Source organism: Callithrix jacchus, chromosome 6 (genome assembly GCF_049354715.1).
Source record: "Callithrix jacchus isolate 240 chromosome 6, calJac240_pri, whole genome shotgun sequence".
In the NCBI taxonomy this organism is placed as follows: domain Eukaryota; kingdom Metazoa; phylum Chordata; class Mammalia; order Primates; family Cebidae; genus Callithrix; species Callithrix jacchus.
The window spans coordinates 7,528,388-7,552,355 of record NC_133507.1 but is presented as its reverse complement, the minus strand read 5'-3'; the positions used below and the strand labels follow the sequence as shown (position 1 = coordinate 7,552,355).

The window sequence follows — 23,968 nt, the reverse complement described above, 5'->3', positions numbered from 1 at the left end:
GGACAGGGGGGACAGCCTGGACAGAGGGGACAGCCTGACAGAGGGTACAGCCTGACAGAGGGCACAGCCTGGACAGAGGGGACAGTCTGACAGAAAGAACAGCCTGGACAGAGGGGGCAGCCTGGACAGAGGGGCAGCCTGGTCAGAGGGGGCAGCCTGGACAGAAGGGACAGCAGGGATGGGGGGACAGCCTGGACAGAGGGGACAGCCTGGAAAGAGGGGACAGACTGACAGGGGACAGCGGGGACAGACTGACAGAGGGTACAACCTGACAGAGGGCACAACCTGGACAGAGTTCACAGCCTGGACAGAGGGGACAGACTCACAGAGGGCACAGCGTTGACAGAGGGGACAGCCCGACAAAGTGAAGCCCACAGCAGCTGAGCACCTGCTTCCGGGGCCTGCTTGCATCTCTGCTCTCTGTCTGGGACCTAGAGGAACCTTTCCTTGCTTCTAAGACTCAATAAATTCCCCTTTTTGTTTGAGATAGTGGGAGTTGAGTTTCTGTCCCTTACAACCCAAAGACCTCCCTACCTACCATCTGTCCACCTTGGTTTTCTGTCCTCCTCCGGAGTCCTTGCCTGACTTGGTCTTAATCCAGTAAAAGCATCATGTTAAGCAGTGGATGTTGGGCCATGAGCCGTATAGACCAGCCTTTTTGTGCGATTGTCTTTGACACATGGCCACTCGAATAGATCCCTTGTGACTGCAAGGCTATAATACAGAATGCGGCATTGTGTTTTAATACTAAGCAGTATTGAGAAGCCATCAGTTTTGATTTTTACCTTTTTTTCATGGCAAGTGTATTTGGCCTGCACCTGGTGTCTTTGTGACCACATACATAGCAGTGCAAGAGAAGCCAGGAATGAGAGAAGCAACTGACTGGAGGTATCTTCTCCCTAGGCCTCTCCTTCTCAAACCAGATGTCCAGCTTCTAGATGGGAAACCTCTGCATTTTCCAAGCCGTGTGTGTGTGTATACATGCTCTGATTACACTTTCGTGTCTTGTGGAATATATAAAAATTCATGGCCAGGAATAGTGGTTCATGCTTGTAATCCCAGCACTTTGAGAGGCCAAGGCGGGCAGATCACCTGAGGTCAGGAGTTCAAGACCAGCCTGGCCAACATGATGAAACCCCATCTCTACTAAAAATGTAAAAATTAGCCAGGCGTAGTGGCACGTGCCTATAATCCCAGCTACTTGGGAGGCTGAGGCAGGAGAATTGCTTGAACCCAGGAGCTGGAGGTTGCAGTGAGCCGAGACCGCACCATTGTACTCCAGCCTGGGCACCAAGAGCAAAACTCCATATTCAAAAAAGAAAGAAAGAAAATTCATACATGAAATTATGTACCGAAGAAGCCTGTCAGTGATGATCAGTGTCAAACTGGGATATGACTCGTTAAGATCGTGGAAGTCCTGGCAAGGTTGCAGAGTGTCAGGTCTCCAGCAGGTATTCCTTGGGTTATGAGGGTGGAGTTCCTATGAAAGGTGGAAAATGGATATAAACGATAGCACTGAGGATACACTGGTAGAAAATCAGATCATGACATGGGAGCTCTGGATTGTGTCCAGCATTGGCAAACGCTAGATGGTGGGGCAGCTTCTCAGACTTCACAGCGCTTTGTCTCATTTAAAATGCTAATGATAATAGTTTTCTTTTGTTCTTTGAACTGACATTTTAAATGTACTCTGAACTTCTTGGAAGGAAAAAAACCCTATGTAAACCTAAAAGTTTTGCTGTTCTTAGCAATGGTTACAGTAAACATTCAAAATAAGTTGATAATCACTAAATATTGTTTATCACTGTTTCTCCTGAAGCACCATTAAAATGACAATAAAAGAAAAAAAATTCAAATTCACGAGGAAGTGAATAGATGGGACATGTCAGCAGCATTTTGAAGGTAATGGGAGTGGAGTTTCTGTCACTTACAAGCGTTTTGGAAGCACGAGAAGCTTGTCATTGTGTGCTTGGCTTCTGTTTCTGCTCATCCACTGTGCTGAGTGAGAGCTGGGATTCCAGGTGGGCAGGAAGACACAAGCCAATCAGTACCTCAGGGCCCTGGAAGTCTCAGGAATTAGTGTCACCAGATATCTCTGAAGGCAGGAATGTGGATGGGGCAAAAACGAGAGCACTGGTTTACAGTCTGTGATAAGCACAGAACCCCCTCAGAGTCCCACACGGAGCCTGTGCAGCTACGAAACTGCCCCTCTGACCCCCATAGCAGACAGAGGTTGAGTTAGACAGGGGAGCGCAGGGATGCCCAGTACAGCTAAGTCTGGAGCGGGGGCGCCGACAAAAGATCATCGGTGTGAGATAGTCTACGCAGCAGTGACCAAAAAACCCTTGAAATTTCTGTGGCTCAACATAGCAAAGGTTCGTTTCTTGGTCACAGATGCATACTGTGGACTGGATGACTCTTCAGGGCAGCTTTCCTCTGTGTGGGAAGGGAGGCAATGAGACCCATTCCATGGCCCCCAGAATTGCTGCCTGCGGGGAAGAAAGGGATGGGGGAGGCACCACTTGGTGAGTGCCTCAGGCCAGAGGGGACACACCCCCTCCACTGCCATGTCCATTCACCAGACTGCAGATGGTCCATCCCAGCTGCAAGGGAGGCTGGAACTGCAGGGGCGCACATGCATGTTCTGTGAACACTGATTGTCACTTGGGATTAAGTGAGAGCCTTAGAAGAGAAGGTAAGGCCACATCTCCGTCGTCCTCCTCAGCTTCGCTCCCCTTGTCTCCCACAGCACCGGCTGCTAGTCTCAACAGTGCCCTGGCAGGAGCTGAAGGAGTCCCTTCTATAGAAATTCACAGCCTAGACAAAGAAAATCACAGGTTTGGGGAGGAAGAGGAACCTACCAGTGAGGCCGACGGGTAGACTAGCTCCGTCTACACAGACGGCATCCGTCAGCATTCGTCTCTCTGTCTTCTTACATGGCCGTTCTTTGAACAGAACTGCACTGAGTGCCTTCCCCGAGCTGGAAGTGCTCTGGCTCCTAGGGATATAACAATGAATAAAGGAGGCGAAATTCTCATCCTCCCAAAGCTGCATTCTAGTGCAGGGTGACTGATCATCCAAAATGGGCAGATACATCAGATATCAGATGAAATTAGTTTTAAGGTGAAAAAGTAAAACTGGTTCAAAAACCGGGGCGTATGGGCATGGGGTGCTACTTTAATATGGATTCATGGGAATGGGCTTATCGTCCCTGAGGACCGCAGGAGACAAGGTAGTGAGCCGTGTGATTCCCCAGGGGAAGAACTTTCCAGGCAGAGAGAACGGCCTGTGCAGAGCCCTGAGGTGGAAGCATGCCAGGGGCACTCAGGGAGCAGACAGCGAGCAGTGAGGGCTCAGGAGAGCACCCTCGGGAAAAGTGGAAGGAGGCGAGGTTAGAGCTGCAGCAGGGGCTGCTTTGCATGCAGACTGATGGGGGATTTTAAAGACTGACTTTTTTGAGGACAACTGTGGTGGGGAGCTGAGGAGGGACTTGCACGCGGGTCCCTCTGGTCCCTGGGCCTCAGCGAAGAACTGAGATCATTCATGTCGCTGCGTTTAGCCATAGTTCCTCCTTCTCATTGCTGTATAGTGTCGTTGAATATGTCCCGCATTTATGCATTTTGTTGTTGATGGTCATTTAGATTATTTCACTTTGGTGATCATTACAAATAATGTTGCTGTGAACTTTCACTTACATATAATATCTTTTTTTTTTTTCTGAGATGAAGTCTAGCTCTGTCACTCAGGCTGGAGTGCAGTGGCGTGATCTTGGTTTCACCTCTCCTGGGTTTCAGTGATTCTCCTGCCTCAGCCTCCTGGGTACTGGGTTTACAGATGCCCACCACCACGCCTGGCTAATTTTTGTGTTTTTAGTAGAGACGGGGTTTTGCCATGCTGATCAGGCTGGTCTCAAACTACTGACCTCAGGTGATCCACCCTCCTCAGCCTTCCAAAGTGCTGTGATTACAGGCATGAGCCACTACACCCGGCTTCGTATCATACCTTTTTGTGCACTCTCTAGGAGTGAAATTTTGGGGTACATAGGTTCAGCTTTAGTAGGTAACACCAGGTCATTTTCCACAGTGGTTGGTCCAGCTGACGTGACCCCAGCAGTGTTCCTGGTTTTCCCCATTGACACCCACACTTGGTGTTGTCAGTCATTTTCATTTTAGCCACGGGGGAGCGGGTCACAGTGTCTCATGACAGTTCGTTTGGCATCTCCTTGATTGCCAGTATGGTGGAGTGCCTTTTCACCCTTGTTTCACATTGGATGCTCTTTTTTGTGATACCCTTATGTTCCATTGTGTTATGTACATTTTTCTTTTTCTTTTTTTTTTGAGACAGGTTCTCCCTCTGTCACTCAGGCTAGAGTGCAGTGGCATGATCTTGGCTCTCTGTAACCTCTGCCTCCTAGACTCAAGCCATCCTCCCACCACAGCCTTCAGAGTAGCTGGAACTACAGGCGTATACCACCACACCCAGCTAACTTTTTCTAATTTTTTGTAGAGACAGGGTTTTGCCATGTTGCCCAGGCTGGTCTCCAACTCCTGAGCTTAAGCAATCTACGCACCTCAGCCTCTCAAAGTTCTGGAATTACAGGCAATGAGCCACCGCGCCCAGCCCATTTTTCCTATCAAGTTACTTTTGATTTGTTGGACAGAGTTAGACATATGTGTTATACGTACACGTGTCCATGTACAGTCCTGTGTTATGTGCTGAACAACAGAGGTGTGTTCTGAGAAGTGGACGTGTGTAGACATCATGAGGGGGCTTACTCAAGCTTAGCTTGTACTGCCTGCTGCACACCTAGGCTGTAGGGTACAGCCTGTCGCTTTTGGACCATAAAAGCCTGTCCGGCACATTACTGTGCTGAATACTGTATGTGACTGTAAAACGGTGGTGGATAAATGTGCATCTAAACTTTAACCTAAACACAGAAAAGGTACAGTAGAAATATTATATACTGTTAATTTCTATACTTAATATAGTTATGAGGGAAGATCTCAGCATTGCTGGGGACCTGAAGAAGGCAAGAGAGTGAGCCATGTGGGAAGAACTTTCTAGGCAGAGAGAACAGCCAGTGCCGAGGCCCTGACGACACCAAGTGTTGGTGGTGATGGGGACACAGGAGCACCATGCTGGGCATTACAGTTCAATGGGACCACTGTCACATATGTGGCCCAGACTTGACCAAAACAGCATTATGTGGCACGTGACACACACACACACATACAAATATACACACACAACAGTATGTGTTTCTTGCTCTCAGAGGCTTGCCTTTTCAATGATCTCTTTAGTGTCTTGATTTAGAAAATACCTTTCCTACCTCAAGGTCACAGAGATTTTCTCCTGTGTTATCATTAAATAGCTTTATTTTCCTATCCGTAGTTAGAACTACAGTTTACTGAGAGTCAATGTTTTGTAAAAAAAAAAAAAAAAAAAAAAAAATGTAGTTTCATTTTTTTTCTATATGAATATCCAATTGATCCTGGGCTATTTCTTCCGAAGACCGTCCCTTCCCCACTGTGTGCAGTGCCATCTTTGTGGCCAGTGAGCGGCCTTCTAGCCGTGAGTCACTTTCTAGATTCTCTGTTTGATCAGGTTGGTCTTTCTGCATTGATAACAAATTGTCTTAATAACTCTAAATGTATAAACAAGGGTTGACATCTATAACTTCAGCATTTCGTTGTTCAGACTTGTTTTGCTATTCAGGGCCCTTTGCATTTTCATATGAGTTTTTTAGTAAATTAGACAAATTGTTTAAGAACCCCTGCTGGAATTTTTGATGGGATTATAGTGAAGCTATAGATCGATATGGGAATACTGGTATCTCTACCATAGCAAGTCTGCTAAGAACATGTATTTGGGACTTACTTAATTTCTCCCAGTATTGTTCTATAATGTTCTGAGTAGAGGCACTGTATATCTCTCGTTAGATATATATCTACTTTAAACAAAATGAAGGTGTGTGTGGTATTGTGATTGAGTATGGTGTTTTGGTTATCTCTTGCTGTGCCACAAGCCACCTCAAAAGGTAATTGCTTAAAACAGCAACAGTTGATCATTCCTTGGGATTCCATGGGTGTTTTTGTTTCTGCTGGTCTTGCCTAGACCCTGTTCTGTGGTGCAGTGCAGCTGGAGAAGCCCAGTTGTAACCGAATGCACGCATGGTTATTGCCACTTGCAAAGCTGAGAACAGGATGAAAGGAAAGTGACTTTATCCCAAAAGCTTTCTTCCCCATTCCATGGGGAAGAAACCATTTCAGCTTTTTGGGTCAAGGGTCAGGGCTTAAAAAGGGGAGTTCGGTGGGAGGGGCAGGCAGGAGGGATGAGGAGGTGCCAATCTACGTGACTTATTCCGACAGCTATCTTGAGTTATTGCCCCATCTGGTGAATGGGCTGCTGCCATCTTGGGTACAGCCCGGTTGCAAATCAACTGCGGCTTGGAAGTAATCTCCAGGTCGGGGAGAATCCCATAGTGGCCTGAATTGTCTGAAGATTTAGTCTCTGGAACTTCTAAACAAACACATAATTAGAGAAGGGAAACATTGTGCCAGGTAGAAGGGAGAGAGCAAAGACTATTATCTCATGCTAAAGGCAAGACAAGGAACAGCCATGAACAGGAAAGAAGAAATACTTTTAAAAATAGGACACTCGGTTACATAATGGTCTAAATGACGTCACTCTTCTGTTTGGAATTTTGATGCTGGCTGCTGAGCCTCTCCTGTCATCCCCAGTCGGTGGTGTGGGCTGAGCTCTGTCTGTGCAGGGAGATCATTAGAGTGGGGACCATGGCAGGAAGTGCCAGCCTCTGAAGCCGGAGCTCCAGGACTCAGTGTCACTTCTGCTGCATTCCATTGTTCAAAGCAAGTCACAAAAGGAGTTCATATTTGAGGGGGTGGACAGATAGTCTCTGTCCCTTGACGGAAGGCTCAGCCGCCCATATTATGGCACAAAAGGGCATGTTGGTGCCGGGGGAGATTGCGTTGCATCTGTCTTTGAGAAGATGCACCACGTATGCTGTTACTTTAATTCCGTTTGTTTTTGGAGAATAGAAATGAAACTGATGTATGTCTGTTTCAGCTTATATCCAGCTGCTGTATAAATCCAGTTAGTCTGTTAACTTTACATTCTTTTGAGTTTTCTACATGTAGAATCACATCATTTGAAAAATAAGATAACTTGGGATTTTTTCCCAATCTTCCTGTTATTTCTTTTTTCTGATTGCACTGGCTGAGACTTCCAGTGAAACTATGAAGTGATGATGGCCGCGCTCTTTGTTATTTCTTATCTCTGAGGGAACATTTTCATTATTTCACATATGAGGTTGAATGCAGGTTGTTTGTGGTGATTAGCTTCCTTGCTGTTTCCAGGCTGCTAAGTTTTGTTAGTTTCTTTTTAAATCATGAATAAATGCTGAATTTCGTCATATGACTTTTCTGTTAATATGGTGCATTACGTTGACTGACTTTTGAATGTTAGACCAACCTTACTTCCTTGACTGAACTCTAGTTGCTTATACCAAATCTCTTGATTCTGTCTGCTAATGTTTTGTTCTGGATTTTTTATTGTATATTAGTGAGGCAGATTGGCCTTTAATCTTCATCTTTCTTTCTTTCTTTTCTTTTTTTAATTTAAGACAGAGCCTCTCTCTGTTGCCCAGGCTGGAGTGCAGTGGTGCGATCTCGGCTCACTGCAACCTCTGATTCCCTGCCTCAGCCTCCAGAGTAGCTAGGATTACAGGCACCTGCCACCACACCTGGCTAATTTGGTATTTTTAGTAGAGACAGGGTTTCAGCATTTGGCCAGGGTGGTCTTGAACTCCTGACCTCATGATCCACCCGCCTTGGCCTCCCAAAGTGCTGGGATTACAGACTGAGCCACTGAGCCCGGCCTAATCTTCATTTTTCAAAATGTCCTTGTCAGATTTTCATATGGTGACTACACTTCCTTCATAAGACACAATGGGGATTAGCCCCTTTTTTGCTTTTCCGGAAGCGTTTATTTAAGGCTGGTGTTACTTCTTCTTTCAATTTTAGGTGGAATTCACTAGTGCAGTCATCTCAGCCTGGAGTTTTCTGGGAGGGAAAGTTTGGAATCCCAGATTCAGAAGCTCCTGGAATTATTCCAACTTTGTGATTTTTCTTGCACCAGTTTTTCTTGGTTGTGTTTTTCTAGGAATTTGGCCATTTTCTCTGTTTTTCAAATGTAGTGGGAAATGTTGTATATAGTATTCTCTTTTAGTGTTTTTCATATCTTCAGGGAAGTGCTTTGCTATTGTTCATACTTTTGAGAGAGCACCAGAAAGCTGGTTTGGGAGTCCCGAGAGAGGCTGGAGCCCAGGGCAGGGACTGGGCAGGCTGGCACCGACAGGGAAAGCAAGCGAAAAGGAAGAAGCAAGTTCATCTCCTCTCCTCACTTTTCAGGCTCCCTCCATTGCCTCTTACTGGAAGATCCCAATAGAAGACCATCTAACGAAAGAAAACCACAGCTTAAAGAGCACCCCCCTGACTTAGCGCCAGGGAGCAGTGGATTCGAAATTGAGAAAACATAGCTTAATCACCAGCACACCTTCCTACCTAAATATTTTCATCTCATCCCACCTAATGCCCTGAAGGAGCTCATGTTTCTTTTCGCTCTTGTCACCCCTGTCTTCTTCTCATTCCTGGAGTATGCCGAGATGGTTTGGGGCTAGGATCTAACTAAAATTTTCCTTATTTCATTTCGAGAATCCTTAAGAACAGTTGTGTTATGACTTCCATTCCCTTTATCATTGTGCTATCACAATGTAAAAATCAGTACTGTGAGATTCATTCTCACTGTTGATCACTGCACTCCGTCTTCTCCCTTGGGTTCTTATTTTGATCAGGCTCTTTGGTGAGTGAATCCTAGAGTATTCGCAGAGCTCATGCAGGGAAGCTGCAGGCCCAATCATCGATTTCTCTGTAGAAATTGATGCCTGGTAGAGGATTCTTCATCAGTTCTTTCTTCTCCCTAGGCACTACATCTTAGCCCATGATCTACTGCTTTCCATGACTACAGGCGAGAAATGTGATGTGAGACTGGCCCTCCCGCCTGCCTGCCCTCCCTTCTTTCCTTTCCTTCCCCTCCCTCCCTCCCTGCCTCGCCCCTCCCTCCCTCCTTTCCTTCCATTCTTTCTTTCTTTTCTTTCATTCTCTCTCTCTCCCTCCCTCCCTTCTTTCTCTTTCTCCCTTTTTTCTTTCTTTTCTTTGACAGAGTGATATTAAACTGACTCCCTCCCTCCCTCCCTTCCTTCCATCCTTCCCTCCTTCCTTTCCCTCCTTCCTTCCTTCCTTCCTTCCCTCCCATCCTTCCCTCCTTCCTTTCCTTCCTTCCTTCTTTTGAGACAGTCTTTCTCTGTCACCTAGGCTGGAGTGCAATGGCAAAATCTCGACTCATTGCAATCTCTGCCTCCTGGGTGCAAGCAATTCTCCTGCCTCAGCCTTCTGAGTAGCTTGGATTATAGGCACGCACCACCACACCCAGCTAATTTTTGTATTTTTAGTAGAGATGGGGTTTCACCATATTGGCCAGGCTGGTCTCGAACTCCTGACCTCAAGTGATCTGCCCGCCTCAGCCTCCCGGTGCTGAGATTACAGGCGTGAGCCATCATCCCTGACCCCTAGACTGGTTATTTCTAAAAGCAACTTGTTCTTCCTGTCTGGAAGGTTTTATGATTTTTCTCTCTATTCTGGAAATTCAGAAACTTTGCGAGGATGTGTCTGAATGCAGCGTTTTCAGAACGCTTTCAATCTTAAGACTTGGTTGGTTTTGTTTCTTTGGCATTTCTTTGTTTATTCTCTGTCATACTTTCGTTTTCTCCCCCAACTCCTATTATTTATCTAGGATGCCGCCTCCTGCATCCACCCTCCATGTCTTCCTGATGAACTCGTGATTCTTGGTTCATTAACGTTTTATCTGTGTTGTGAGATACACCTTTCATTTCATCTTCCTAACATAGTAACTTGGGTTTCAGTGGGGCTGTTCTCTTATACAGTACCTCTACTAAATTTGTAAATGAAAAAGTCAAGCATTTGGAGTTTCTCTTAGGATCTGGGAACAACAAAACAAAAAAATCAAGCATTTTTCTGTTCAGGCAGCGTTTTTCTGTGCTCTACTAATATCTCCTCATGTGTTCTCATTATTTGTATTATATAGTCTATTTCAACTTCTATCATTAGTTCTGCTCCATAGTAGCCATCTGTTCGAGAATTTGGCTGTCTCCTTCCTTCAAACCACTGTCCCTCTTAGGTGGCACATGAGTTTGCTGTGCTGCATCATTGTGGCGGGTGCAGAGTTTCCCCGGTGCTGGTTTGGGCCCAGCTGCGGGCTATGATAGCAGGCTATGATAACCCTCTCTGCCCCCACCCACACCAGGCCGTGGTGGATTGATAGAGATGGGGCAAGGCATGATGGCTCGTGCCTGTAATCCCAGCTACTGGAGAGGCTGAGGCAGGAGAAGCGCTTGAGCCCAGAAGCTTGAGGTTATAGGGAGCTATGCTTACACCATTCTACTCTAGCCTGGATGACAGAGCAAGACTCTGTCTCAAAAAAAAAAAGGGCGAGATAGAGGCAGATAGGGTGGGATTGTTTTCTGTCCACGGTTGCACTGGCATACTGCAATGTCTCTTCTCCTCATGGTGAGGGTGGGGATAATCTTCTGAGAGTCAAGTGGAGCCGAATTATCCTCAGTACCACCTTGCAACTTCCCTTTCAAGTGGACAAGACATGCTCCCTCTGATCTGCTCCAGAGCCCCCAGATCAGCCAGTGGACCCTACTCTGGCCTGGGATAGCTGCTCCTCACTGTGGGGTCTGCCAGAGATACCCGTCTCCAGACTGCCTAACCTTTGGTCCATAGATTCTTGCTGGACTCTGGTCTTTGGTCTGTACTCCCTGTGCTGAGTACGGGCCTCTGTCATAGGCCACGGGGACCAACAGTGTGTCAACCTCTGGACACACCCTGATACCAGGCATCAACAGTGACCACTGGAGGCAAGAGAACATCTGGCTGGTTGGTCTGAGGCTTTCAAAGCTCATCTGTCCCCTGGCCATCACCATATTGAGACCATTTGTAGCCAAGAAGCGGTTAGAGGGCAGATTTGGGTGTGCTGCAGGAGTCCAGGCAGCAAGAACAGACGGGTACGCCTGAAGTCCTCTAGAGGCTTGGGTTATAACTTCCTGTCTTCAAGCAAACAGGACCAAGATCGTCACACGCAGTGTGGTCTCAAGAGTCAAGGATCAGCGACAGGCAATGTGACAGGCATCTAAAATACTGAAGTCATGAGATGTGTGGAGAAGAGGTAACTTGCTGGAAACAAGGAACAATGTGAAGAGTGGTGGGGAGCTTGTGATAACGGCTGAGGTCCAGTGTGCAGTGGGAGAAAACTCCTTGATGGATACTCTCAGTGGACCACTGGCTGAGGACAGGCATCATTCAAGTTAGGATGAGGTATTAGTCCGATTTTGTGCTGCTGATAAAGACATACCTGAGACTGGGTGATTTATAAAGAAAAAGAGGTTTAATGGACTCAGTTTCATGTGGCTGGGGAGGCCCCACAATCATGGCAGAAGGCAAAAGGCATGTCTTACATGGCAGCAGACAAGAGAGAATGAGAACCAAGTGAAAGCGGTTTCCCTTATGAAATCATCAGCTCTCCTGAGACTTATTCACTAGTATGAGAACAGTATGCGGGAAGCCTTCCGTATGATTCACTTATCTCCCATGGGGTCCCTCCCACAATACATGGGAATTATGGGAGCTACAAGTCAAGATGAGATTTGGGTGGGGACACAGCCAAACCGTATCACATGATGTCCATGACATATCAGGATACATCTTCATAACTTCCAAACAAATCCTGTCTTTCTAACCTACAGACTTTAGCTATCTGGGCAAACCATAGACCTTCCCCCTTTCTCAGGTCCCAGGTAACATCTCACTATCTCTTTGCCCTAGAGAGATAGGAAGATTACCAACCTGTCGTCTCCCATTCTTGAGCTGTAGTCTACCCAAACTTGAGCAGCATTTCAAGCTCACATTCAGATGTCTGTAGATCTCAGAGACAGGTGCAGTGGGTTGGCATGGCCTCACTAGGTAAAGTCTGTTCCTCTTGTTGGGACTTCCTAGTCTACACATGTCAGCTGGGAAGCTTTGGAGTGGCTTTTGGCTGCAAGTGATATAAAATCAGTTCACACAAGCTTAAACAATGAAGGACGTTATTACATCAAATGGCAAGTCCAGAGGGGGGCTGCCGCAGGGTTAGCTGGTTCAGTAGCCTAGCAAAGTCAGGGACGCAGAATCTTTCCCCCTTTCCCCTCTGCCGGTTTCAATGTGTTGATGCGGTGGCTTAGCTCTACTCAGTCATGAGACTGTTGCCACTGCTTGAGGCGGTCCGTGCAGATCCCCGGTATGGGGTTCGATAGAACTGGAAAGTTTTCCTGCTTTTTTTCCTATAAACTTCTTTTTAAGGGCAAGTAAACATTTTTTAGATGCCCCCAAAAATACCCCTTGCAACTCACTGACCAGAGCTGGGTCACATGTCCACTCTTAAGCCAGTCACTTACTATTTAACCTCCATTCTAATAGGCTGCATCATTTATTTATACATTTAGAAAATACCCTTGAGTAAGACTACGCAAGTAAAACTGTGAATGGATAATAAATTACAATGAGTTCAGCAGAATTTCTATAAAGTACATCTAATAATCATACCTAGGCACTAAGGATTAAGCATAACAGCGTATTGACGTTACTGTGTGAAATTTCCCAATACACAGCTTTTAAATTTCCAGAAGAATAACCATGCTGAATTAGGCAATTTGCTTAGAGGTAAATGTGAAAGGAAAAGAAATGCATGAGTAGAACCACTTGGATAATGATAAACAATTGAACAGCTCAAGAAAATTTCACGGATATGTTTTTAATGACTGGTTGAATCCTAGGAAGCACGTAATTAGTTAATGTTTGCTTTCCCAGCCACTTCTCAAACATGTGGGATTAATAAAGTCTTTAAAAAAAAAAAAGTACTGCATCTCAAAAAGGATGCCCTAGTTTATCCCGGCAGAGGAAGGGATGGTGTTGCCAACTTCTGGAGCAGCAGACCATCAGAAAACCAAGCTCCTCTCCCTTTCATGCTTTATTGCCCTTCCCATGGTGGTTCCCTGGCTTCTGGAAGCAAAGCTGCAACCAGGCCAGCTGAGATCTCACCAGGCAGCAGGTTCCCTCTCTGCTCTCTTCCTTTTCAAAGAATGTGACTCTCACCTCTGTGGGTGGGCGTTAGTTAGCTGGTCTTTCTCCCCCCGTCCCCCGCCCCCCCGTCCCCCAGCCCAGAGCCTCATTGTATCAGGCTGGAGTGCATGGTGTGATCTTGGCTCACTGCAGCCTCTGCCTCCTGGATTTGAGTGATTCTCTTGCCTCAGCCTCCTGAGTAGCTGGGACTACAGGCGCGCACTACCACGCCCAGCTAATCTGTGTATTTTTAGTAGAGATGGGGTTTCACCATTGTTGGTCAGGGTGGTGTCAATATCCTGACCTTGTGATCTCCCCATCTCGGCCTCCCAAAGTGCTGGGATTACAGGTGTGAGCCACTGTGCCCGGCCTGGTCTGTCTTTCATAACCCAGGTGCTGACATGTGTCTGCCAGGTAACATCTTGGTATTTATAAGGTTCCTATTTTTTCCTGATGTTACAGAATCCATTCTGTCTTCCCCATATCCTGCCTCTTCCTTCCCCAAGCCTTCTTTGTACCTCCTTCTGTCCAACTGAGATTAAGCTTATTTCCTGGAATGCCATTCTTCGATATTTTCCCTGTTCAAGGCTTTTGACAGCTCCACATAGCCGTCAAGGCGCGTCATGCAGACTCAAGGAAAGCAGCTGGGGAGAAAACGGAAGTTTCCTTTAACATGGGATTTCTGGGGCTCCCTCTCAGGGCCAGGGACTGTGTAGTAAATGAGTTGCTCAGCCTCTCCTAGTGGAGTTTGCACTGTGCTGAGCATGATTTACACGTTTTCAGAGAACTGGAGTAGGGAGAGGTCTTTTAATGATCTGACAGAAGGGAACGTGGTAGATGGAGACCTTTGTATCTAATCATGGTGCTTCAGGATCACGTGCATACATAACTTAGTGGGTTACTGGGAAATGCAGATACATACAAATGGAAATGTGAGAATTCTAGGGGAGCACAGCCTTTACTCATTTAACAGCTTTACATACTAAGGAAAGCAATTTTCACATTTCTTCAATACCTTTCTTTTCTTTGGTCCAGGTGAGCAAAAGAAAGTCTAGGTGAGAAATTGGTTGCCCATGTACAAAGGACATACCACCTGACTTTCTTGCTCCCTTCAGGTAGAAAGATACTACATCAGTTCTCATCTTGATACAAAGTTTGTGAAAATCATTTTTTCGAGGAGTAATAAATTTACTTGTCCACATTAACAACCCACGTACGTGGATCAGTAGATGTAATTTTAAGATGTCAGTGCTACCCAAATTGATCTAAAGACTCCAAACAAGCCCTATGAAAATCTCAACTGAATTTTTAACAGGAATTGACAAGGCGATTCTAGAAGTCATAGGGAGACAGAAGGGACCCAGAATAGCCACAGTAATCCTGAAAAATAAGAAAACTGGAGGACTTACACGTTCTCATTTCAAAACGAACGCTGCAGTGTAGCAGTGGCTCACATAGAGCTATGTTGTGATGGGCTGCAGTGTCTCCCCGGAATTCAAAAGACTCAACCTCAGACTCATCAACTGTGTGTGAAAACAAGTTCTTTAAAAGTTAAAATGAGGCCTTTATAGTGGGGCCCTGATCCAATAGGACTGGTGTCCTTACAGCAAGTAAAATGAGGAAGAGGTACGACGGATGTCTGTGCCCAGAGAAGGGCCCGCTGAGAACACCGTGGGGACGTGGTCATCTGCAGGCCATGGAGAGAAGCCTCAGCAGGAAGCAACATGCCGACTCCTTGATCTCTTGGACTTGGAGCCTCCAGAACTGTGAGGAATCGCTTTGCTGTTGAAGCCGCCCAGTCTGTGGCCTTCTGCCATGGCAGCCCCGGGACACCAGTGCACACATAGAGCAGTGGATCAGAACTGAGGCTCCAGAAATGAACTCATACATCTGCGGTCAACCGATTTGCAGAAAAGAGGCCAAAGATACCCAGTGGGATAACCGGAATAGGGTATGTGGGTCACGTTGTTGGGAGTCACTGGAAAAGTATGAGGCTGGCAGGAAGCAAGAGGCCCAGCAGGTTTTGCTTTTATGGCCACGGTGCGTCAGAGGGCACACTGTCTACGTGCCTGTTGAAGTGCTATGAAGGGCCTCTCGGAGCCCAGGCCTCATGGGAGGCAAACGGCTGGCTCTCCCAACCTCGAGGCCTGGCACCACTTGTGCTGCCTGTGAGGCTCCCCTGAAGAACAGCAGCCTGGGACAGGACTATTCTCAGAAAGGGGACAGCTGTGGACCTTCTCAAAGGGGAGACACAGGCTTCTGCCCACAGACCCCACAAGTACCACACAGTCCTTGCTTTTCCCAGGCCTGAGGAAGGGGCAAGCCCTCTTCTCCATATGAAGTTGCTAAGCTCTCACTTGCATCTCAGAGAGGGAGGAACCCTGTACTGGCGCTCTCTCCTGCAGATCTTGGCGAACCCATGGCCTCTGATTCCCCTCCAGCCCTGAAAGTATGCTTGCTCTGGTTATTAGTCCAAGGGAGGGAGCTGCGGTGGGGTGGGGGTGGGACCAGAGAGGCAGGGCCTGTGTAAACCCGTGTAAACCCGTGTCCCCAGCATTCCTGCAGTCACCCGTTCCTCTCTCAGCGGTGGTTAGCTCCCTCAAGACCGCCAGTTATGATTATATATAGGGTCTTTCTTGTCTGCCTTGAATATTTTTATTTTTTTCTCTACTGTTATTTTTTTCCATTTTGACATGTTCAGTTTTCTCATAGCCTATCTGCCTCGTCCCTTTCTGGGTATTAGCTTTGTCAGCTCTCCTTGTGGACATACCTCTGTCCTGCGCGTATCTCTCTACTTTAGGCTAAAGTGTAGCCTACAAGAATGAGGTTTCTGTTGTCTGTCATCTTGCTTGGGATAGCAGGTGGGGAAATGCTTTGAGTTAAATATGAAGAAGACAGCTACTTTAGAGTAGCATCTGTTTTGAGGCAGGGGTTCCGAAACCCCAGGCTGTGGACCAGTTCCAGTCTGTGGACTGTTAGGAACCTGGTCACAGCACAGGAGGTGAGTGGCGGAGGAGTGAGCATCACCACCTGAGCTCCACCTCCTGTCAGATAAGCGGCAGCGTTAGATTCTCATAGAGATGTGAGCCCTACTCTGAACTGCGCAGGTGGGGATCCTGAAACCGTCTTCCCGACCCCACAGCTCCTTTGGAAAAATTGCCTTTCATGAAACTGGTCCATAGTACCGCTACTTTAAATTATATTCCTGTGGCCAAAATGGTGAAACCTCATCTCTACTAAGAATACAAAAATTAGCTGCGTGTGGTGGTGCATGCCTGTAGTCCCAGCTATTAGGGAGGCCTAAGCAGGAGAATCACTTGAACCCGGGAGGCGGAGGTTGCAGTGAGCCGAGATCGCGCCACTGCACTCCAGCCTGGTGACAGAATGAGACTCCATCTCAAAATACATATATATATTCCAAGTTGTATAAAACTCCTTTCTGCAAAGGTAAATCACCAGATTAACTCATTTTTACTTTTTTTTTTTAAAATGGAGTCTCGCTTTGTTGCCCAGCCTGGACTGGAGTGTAGTGGCATGATCTTGGCTCACTGCAACCTCTGCCTCCCAGGTTCAAGCGATTCCTGCCTCAGTCTCCCAAGTAGCTGGGATTACAGGCAACAACCACCAGGCCGGCTAAGTTTTGTATTTTTAGTAGAGCTGCGGTTTTGCGATGTTGGCCAGGCTGGTCTGGAACTTCTGACCTCAAGTGATCCACCGCCTCAGTCTCCCAAAGTGCTGAGGTTATAGGCGTGAGCAACTGCGCCCAGCCTCTATGTACTTTCCATTTGGACAAGGACAGTTCTTCATAACTTGTCTCTCCCTTACCCTTGTTGCCACCAACTGAAATGAGCACATTGCCCAGCAACAGAACACCGGGAAGAAACAACAAAGATGGCACAGGGTCTTTGCTTCACCTCTCGTGACATTCAAGACTCCTCATTGGTAATAGTAATCTCCCCTGGCTCCATGGCTTTAAACAAAGTCTCATTTCTTAACTACCTTTTCCCCCGAATAATAGGTTTAGCTACTGATTTAGCCAGACCTTGTTCACCTTCAAGTGAAGGAACCAACTGAAAGCAGATTAGGCCAAAGGAGATGCTCTAGGAATTCATGATCTCCAGGATTCTGATCCTGAATTCAGCATCCATGGATTCAGATGGCAACATTAAGACTGTTTCCCATCTCTTAGATCTTTTTTGAGTTGGCTTCACCCTGAGGCGGTTTTTTCTGAAGCAAGGGCATGCGTGGCTAGGTTTCCATCACCCCTCGGCTTGTTAGCTCAGGGGAGTGAGAATCTGTCTGAATGTCCTGAAAGGATGCTGACTGAACTTCTGAACCAGTCACTGTGTCTGGCCTGAATCTTGGGCACTCAGGAAAGGAAGGCAGAGCCTTATACCAAAGTCTCTTAAAAATGGGAATAGGCTCTTCCTAAAGGGAAAGGATACAGAACACAGGGGTAAGAAACCAAGCAAACAAAGAGAATCTCAGTTACCACTATGAAGACCTTGGATGTTTGTAATTTTATAACTTAACAGGCCTTAATGATTTCCATAGGGGCCCTGGAAAACTGAAAGATGTGAGTCTAGAAAAGAGTCTAACACCAGGCTTCTGGGCCAAATGGCTGCAATGCTTGGTAAGCACCATCTTATCAAGGCCCACCTCTCCACCCGCTTCCACCAGCCAAGGAAATCTCTGATGCTGTTTCATCAGAATTTCATTTATGAGGGACAAAGTGTTATGAGGTAGTCTACCATGTGCTCTAAGAAGGAGGGATCTTTGCTGTGAATGAATATATATAACTTGTAAATATGCAGACACAAGGAACTTTACTGCAACCATTAAGATGTCTGGATTGCTTTTCCTGCTGTCAACCCACCAGCACAGTATCTGCCCTCCGACTCTTTTGCTCACATTGGCCCACTGTCTTCCACTGGAAAAGATAGAGAATGGCTCGTATGTGATGGCTGCATGCTTTGATCATTGCCTTTCTTCCTAAAAAGTCCTCACCTGCTTTTAGCACTGTGTTGCTGTCAGAAAATTAAAGCCTTTTTCTGGTTCAGAAGAAATACCATGAACGAAGAGGAGAATCTAGTAGATAATAAAGATGATTAGAGTTTCTTGGCAGGCATTTGCTATTGAGGAGATGAAATAAAACATTTAATTACTACAAACAGCTAAAGAGCAATGGGTAGTAGGCATTTCCTTGTTCTTTGCACTTGAAATCTTAGGTAGCTTTGTTTTTGCCTCAAAGAATTTTGATTTTTTCTTTTGGGTCTAGTAATGAAAGCATGAAGGCCATTAACATAAAGTGTTTGGAAATGTTTTTCTTTTTTAACCACTTCTATTACTTCACTGCCTGAACAGAAAGTCATAAATGCCATATTCAAATCACACTGAATTTATTGAACATGGGAATGTACATAGCTGCTAAGGCACAGTGTCACTTGGAAGTTAAACTTCATTGAAAATATATTTTTCATTCATCTCCCAAGCAAGAAAATCAGGATTGATTTTATTTTTAAAAGCAAATTAACTTTAATAGCACCTTGATATGTATATATTTCTTTCCAGCCCTTCTGATTTTTGCGTACATGTATTTCACTGCAGTGAACATCTTTCTCATCGTTCTACTGGAGGATGGCAGAATATGCTGCCCAAAATATGCCACTTTGGCATGAGGATTACTTTGAGCTAAAGGCACTTGAAAAATAGCAGATGCAAGAAGGGCATTTGAATTTCCTCTTTTCTTCCTGAAAACAGGAGATAAAAACTCCCATGTGAAAAATGGCTTCACTGTACCAAGAGGAAAGAAACATTACTCAAAAAAGAGTCAAAGCCAAGTGCATTGTGTACCAACAACTTTGTTAAAATAATTTTCTCCCTTTATCCTCCCACATAATCTACTTTTCCACAGTTACCTCTCTTTGTTCAAGCAAATATAAAAGCATTCAGGTTTTGCCACTTCTTTGGGTCTTCATTTCCCGAATGAGGGCTCCTATGTCATGTAGAACTTTTATGAAATTTGAATGCTTTTCTCCTGTTAATCTGTTTCATGTCAATTTAAGTCTCAGGTCCATCTGGGACTTTGAGGGTGGAAGTAAGGTTTTGCCTCCCCTACAGTATACACAACTATGTGTAGTCCTCAAATATTTTCCTTATCAGAAATCCTGGAACGAAGCAAACTGTTATCAACTACCCTGCCAGGCCCTGTGCTAGGTACTTGGTAAACGCATCTCCCTTAATCCCTTGATGCCAGGATTAGCACTCATTTTGCTGACTTGGAGCTCTATCAGTAGCTTTCCCAGCGTCATACAGGTTTCGATCTTAGTTCATCGGATCCCAGAGCCCTTACTTTTTCAAGGACACCATCTCTCTGTTTGCTCTGAATCAGTATTCAGTTAAGAGCCCAGTCTCTGGAGGCAGATTGGCTGTGTTCAGATCCCAGATCTATCACTCACTTGCTGTAGAACCTGAAAACGTAAGAATCTTCCCCTGTGCCTGTTTATTTGTGAGAAGAGAAACATAGTAAGGGCACATGCCTCCTCGGTTCCTTGTGGGGAATAAGTGAAGTAACACCTGTAAGCCACCTGGAATAAGGTCTGACCCACCATTCACTCTGTGTAACAGGACCCCCTTCTCTGTGGAGGATGTGTTTCAAGACCCTCAGTGGAGGCCTGAAATCGTGGACAGCCCCAAACCCTAAATACACAATGTTTTCCCCAAATATAGACACATACTGTATTAGTCAGGGTTCTCTGGAGGACAGAATTAATAGGATAGATGTATCTATGAAGGTGAGTTTATTAAGGAGGATTGACTCACATGATCACAAGGTGAAGCCCGACAGTAGGCCATCTGCAAGCTGAGGAGCTAGGAAGCCAGTCTGAGTCCCCAAACCTCAAAAGTCAGGAAGCCAACAGTGCAGCCTTCCGTCTGTGGCTGAAGGCCCTTGACCCTGGCAAACCACTGATAGAAGTCCAAGAGTCCAGAAGCTGAAGAGCTTGGAGTCCAATGTTCAAGGGCAGGAAGCATCCGGCATGGGAGAAAGATAAGACCAGAAGACTCAGCAAGTCAAGACCTTCCACATTCTTCTGCCTGCTTTATTCCAGCTAATCCGGCAGCTGATTAGATGGTGCCCACCCAGATTGAGGGCGGGTCTGACTTCCCCAGTCCACTGACTCAAATGTTAATCTCCTTTTCAACACCCTCACAGACACACCCAGGAACAATACTTTGCCTTCATCAATCCAGTCAAGTTGACACTTAGTATTAATCAGCACACACACCTATGATAAAGTTTAATTTAGGCCAGGAGCGGTGGCTCATGCCTGTAATCCCAGCACTTTGGGAGGCCGAGGAGGGCAGATCACAAGGTCAAGAGATCAAGACAATCTTGGCCAACATGGTGAAACTCTGTCTCTACTAAAAATACAAAAATTAGCTAGGTGTGGTGGTGCCTGCCTGTAATCCCAGCTACTCAGGAGACTGACACAGGAGAATTGCTTGAATTCAGGAGGCAGAGGTGGCAGTGAGCAGAGATTACATCACTGCACTCTAGCCTGGTGACAGAGCAAGATTCCATCTCAAAAAAAAAAAAAAAAAAAAAAAAAAAAAAAGGCGTGGTGGCACTCACCTGTAATCCTAGCTACTTGGGAGACTGAGGTGGGAGGATTGCTTGAACTCTGGAGGCAGAGGTTGTAGTGAGCCAAGGTGGTGACACTGCACTCCAGCCTGGGAGACAGAATGAGATTCCATCTCAAAAAAAAAGTTTAATTTATTAATTAGTTACAGTAGAGATTAACAATAATGAATGAGAAATAAAATGAAATCTTAAGCTCTCCAGCTGACTGGACAGGCCCCCCACCCTTGGCCAAGAGGACCCCAGAATAACCTTGAAAACCTTCTTCCCCTCTAACTGCCAATAGGCTTTCTTCCCTGAGAGCTAAACAGAAATCAGCCCTTTCAAAAGACTCTACCTCTGGTATCACGACCTGATGCTGCCCCTCCTTTTGCAGTTTTGGCACAACTGATGGGTCATTCTTCTTGATAAAAGACCACCGACCATGGAGTAGTTGTGGCCAGTCTATGGAAGATGTGCGGTCAGGGTTTTCATGTCCCCTGCGTCACCTTTTTATGTCACAGGGCCGAAAACTCCTACCCTGGATCATGCGAACACTGCCAATTTTGGAACATGGGTCCCATGGAGAGGCATGAAGTGCAATTGCGCATGTGCACCTTTCTCTTTGCATAAATATTCATGACTCCTCCTACAGCTTATTAAATCTGTATATTTGGCCACCCCACTCTGCATAGACTCCTGCTGCTTTTTCCCCTCCCTTGAAGTGTCTGTTTCTGGCTTCTGGCCTGAGGTTGTGCTTCCTAGCCTGCTGGAGTGGCAGCCCTGCAGACTGCAACCCTTTATGAGAATTAAAGCTCTTCTCTCCAACTTTACGAACCTCAGCATCCTTCAGTTGACACTAACAGTAAAGTACAGCAGTTATAACAATATGGTATAAGTTATATTGTGGTTTGTCTCCAAAAATGTCTTAATCTTTTTGGAGTGTGGTTGACTGTGGGTAACTGAAACCGTAGAAAGTGAAACTGCAGATACGGAGAGGGAGCAGGAACTACTATAGAATCATTGGCTGTTGTCAGTCCTGTTTATTGGTAAGAATGTTAGTATTGCCATCACCACAGTTTCTCCCCAAACATCCATGGCTTCCAGTATCAATCCAGGGTGGAATGTCCGTCTGGATGACTTCCCCATGCAGTGCCTAAACTTCATTCTAATGTTATTTTATGGCTGCATTTTCTCACCTCTCTGGACAGAGCGTAGAGAGGCGTTTTGAGACTTTAAAAACTCACATCCCTTCTCCACTATTTGGAGTAATGACAGTCTGCTATCTAGGTAGGAGTGCTGCTGAAGGACACTGCTGATTTTCACAGTCACAGGGCCTGACTGGCTGCTGCTTGGTAATGTAAGAGAATGAATACCTTAGCAAGAAGCAGCACTGAAAAACCAGCCCAACTGTGGACAGTAGCTTTTATCTAATTTTCCACTTCCCCCTTATATCTTGGCCACTGTACTTTTTTGACTCAATTTTTTCAAAATTCTAGATGGCAGGAAGCTTTTATGAACCTAAGTCCAAATTTTAATTTGCACGGAAACTGAACCAGATGAATTTTCTCATTGTAAAAAAAAAAAAAAAAAAAAAAAATGAATGCCTTGATAATATATTTGTTGTTCATAGTAGGCCTCTGTCATTAAGATTGATGCCTGAGGATGTAGTTGGATCTCGTGTGGAGCAGTAAGTTATTACTCTTTGCATACCAGATTCTAGCATACTTGCATTAGTTCATGGAATATGATTTTGCATTTAGTATTGCAGTTCCAGTGCCATTATCAGATTGCATTTTCCTACTGAATCACAAACAAAAGTGTTATGCTACTAACATTTAACAAAATTTTAATAAGGTTGTGTTTGATGCTATTATTCAGATAATGTGTTCTTTGAATATATTTGAAATTGCTTTCCTTTGAATATATTTGCATTAAAGAGGAAATCAATTTGATTTGGTTCTTTGAAGAGTTTATCCACTTTCTGGGTAGCTTTAAAAAGACAGGGAAATTCAGTTTCTTCTTTGCAAGTCAATAAATAGAGAAGAAACACATTTGCTAAGATCTGTAGAAGTACTGGCAGCAGACTGCTGATGGTTTCAGTTAATGAAATGACTCATTTTGGCTGCTTGAGTTGCACAATTAAAATACAGAGACTGCACACATCACAGATTATGAGGGATGGTACCCTAGTGTTCTCTTTTCTTTAAAGCTAATATATTACGAATTAAGAAATTTAAGAGATCCACATTATTGCAATTTTTGATGAGTCATGCCCCCAATTAAATGGTAATCTCTTGAGCGTGCACGTTTCTGTTTGCAGCATTCCTCTTGCCCATTTCTGTTAAAATTGTGGTTGTGAGCCCAAAGCAGTGGTTTTATCTTTTCGAAAAGATACACTCACTTGACAAACTACAACATTACTTAATATTGACACGTTTCGTGTTGTTTTCTCATAGTTGTCTAGCTAGAGTTTAATGCAAAATATATAAATACGGAAATAGTGAAACCGAAGTCCTGCTTGCGAGGAAAGCCTGCCGCAGACTTTGGTTTTTAACAGACTCCCCGGGGCATTAGGGAAAGTAACTGGGGGTAATAGGTTGGAGGGTATGAAATTGGGCGGAGGGACGAAAACTAAGAACCCTTGGGGCTTTTTATGTCCTCCCACATTTTGTGTAGAAATAAATGCTTTTACTTTACTTCCAAAGCCGTACCTTCCTCTTCACCTTTTTTATTTCCCCCCCCCTCACATATTGATCTTTGAGATCTTGACAAATGCTCCCGATTTACAAACGCATCATACTGTCTGTAAAACTTGCCTGAGCCTGTGTGGTCCTGAATTTAGCCACACACTTGTTTAGGGATTTTGGTTCTCGTCCTCCGCTTGCATGGTTTGGTAAGAACACTTCACTCTACTAAAAATCATCGCCCGGACCAGCAAAGGCTGCACAAAAAAAAACGCTATTTGATTTTGTACCCGCGGCAGCCGCGCAGGCGCACCGTCCAGCCGCCGCGACGCAAGGCGCAGGCTTAGTGACGCAGCGCGCAGCCTCCGCCGTCGCCGCGCGCCCCTCCTGTGGCCCCGCCCAGGGCCTGG

General features: G+C 45.6%; 1 protein-coding gene and 1 long non-coding RNA gene across 15 annotated transcripts in view; one reads left to right on the top strand and one right to left on the bottom strand.

The window, feature by feature from the left end:
* ENTREP2 (endosomal transmembrane epsin interactor 2) overlaps positions 1 to 23,968 on the top strand; it is a 425,727-nt gene that overhangs the window by 263,587 nt on the left and 138,172 nt on the right. The gene's annotated exons all lie outside the window — the stretch shown is intronic.
* LOC108592113 (uncharacterized) lies at positions 1,825 to 23,903 on the bottom strand. 4 transcript variants are annotated; one of them, XR_013536582.1, is made up of 6 exons: positions 23,691 to 23,903; positions 20,887 to 20,984; positions 20,076 to 20,253; positions 12,003 to 18,341; positions 2,862 to 2,998; positions 1,825 to 2,095 (listed from the first exon to the last, which is right to left on the bottom strand). It is a non-coding gene; the product is annotated as an uncharacterized LOC108592113 (long non-coding RNA). The 4 variants fall into 4 exon arrangements; XR_013536581.1 differs by lacking the exons at positions 1,825 to 2,095; positions 2,862 to 2,998 and having other exon boundaries at positions 9,810 to 18,341; XR_013536583.1 differs by lacking the exons at positions 1,825 to 2,095; positions 2,862 to 2,998; positions 12,003 to 18,341 and adding an exon at positions 18,636 to 19,751.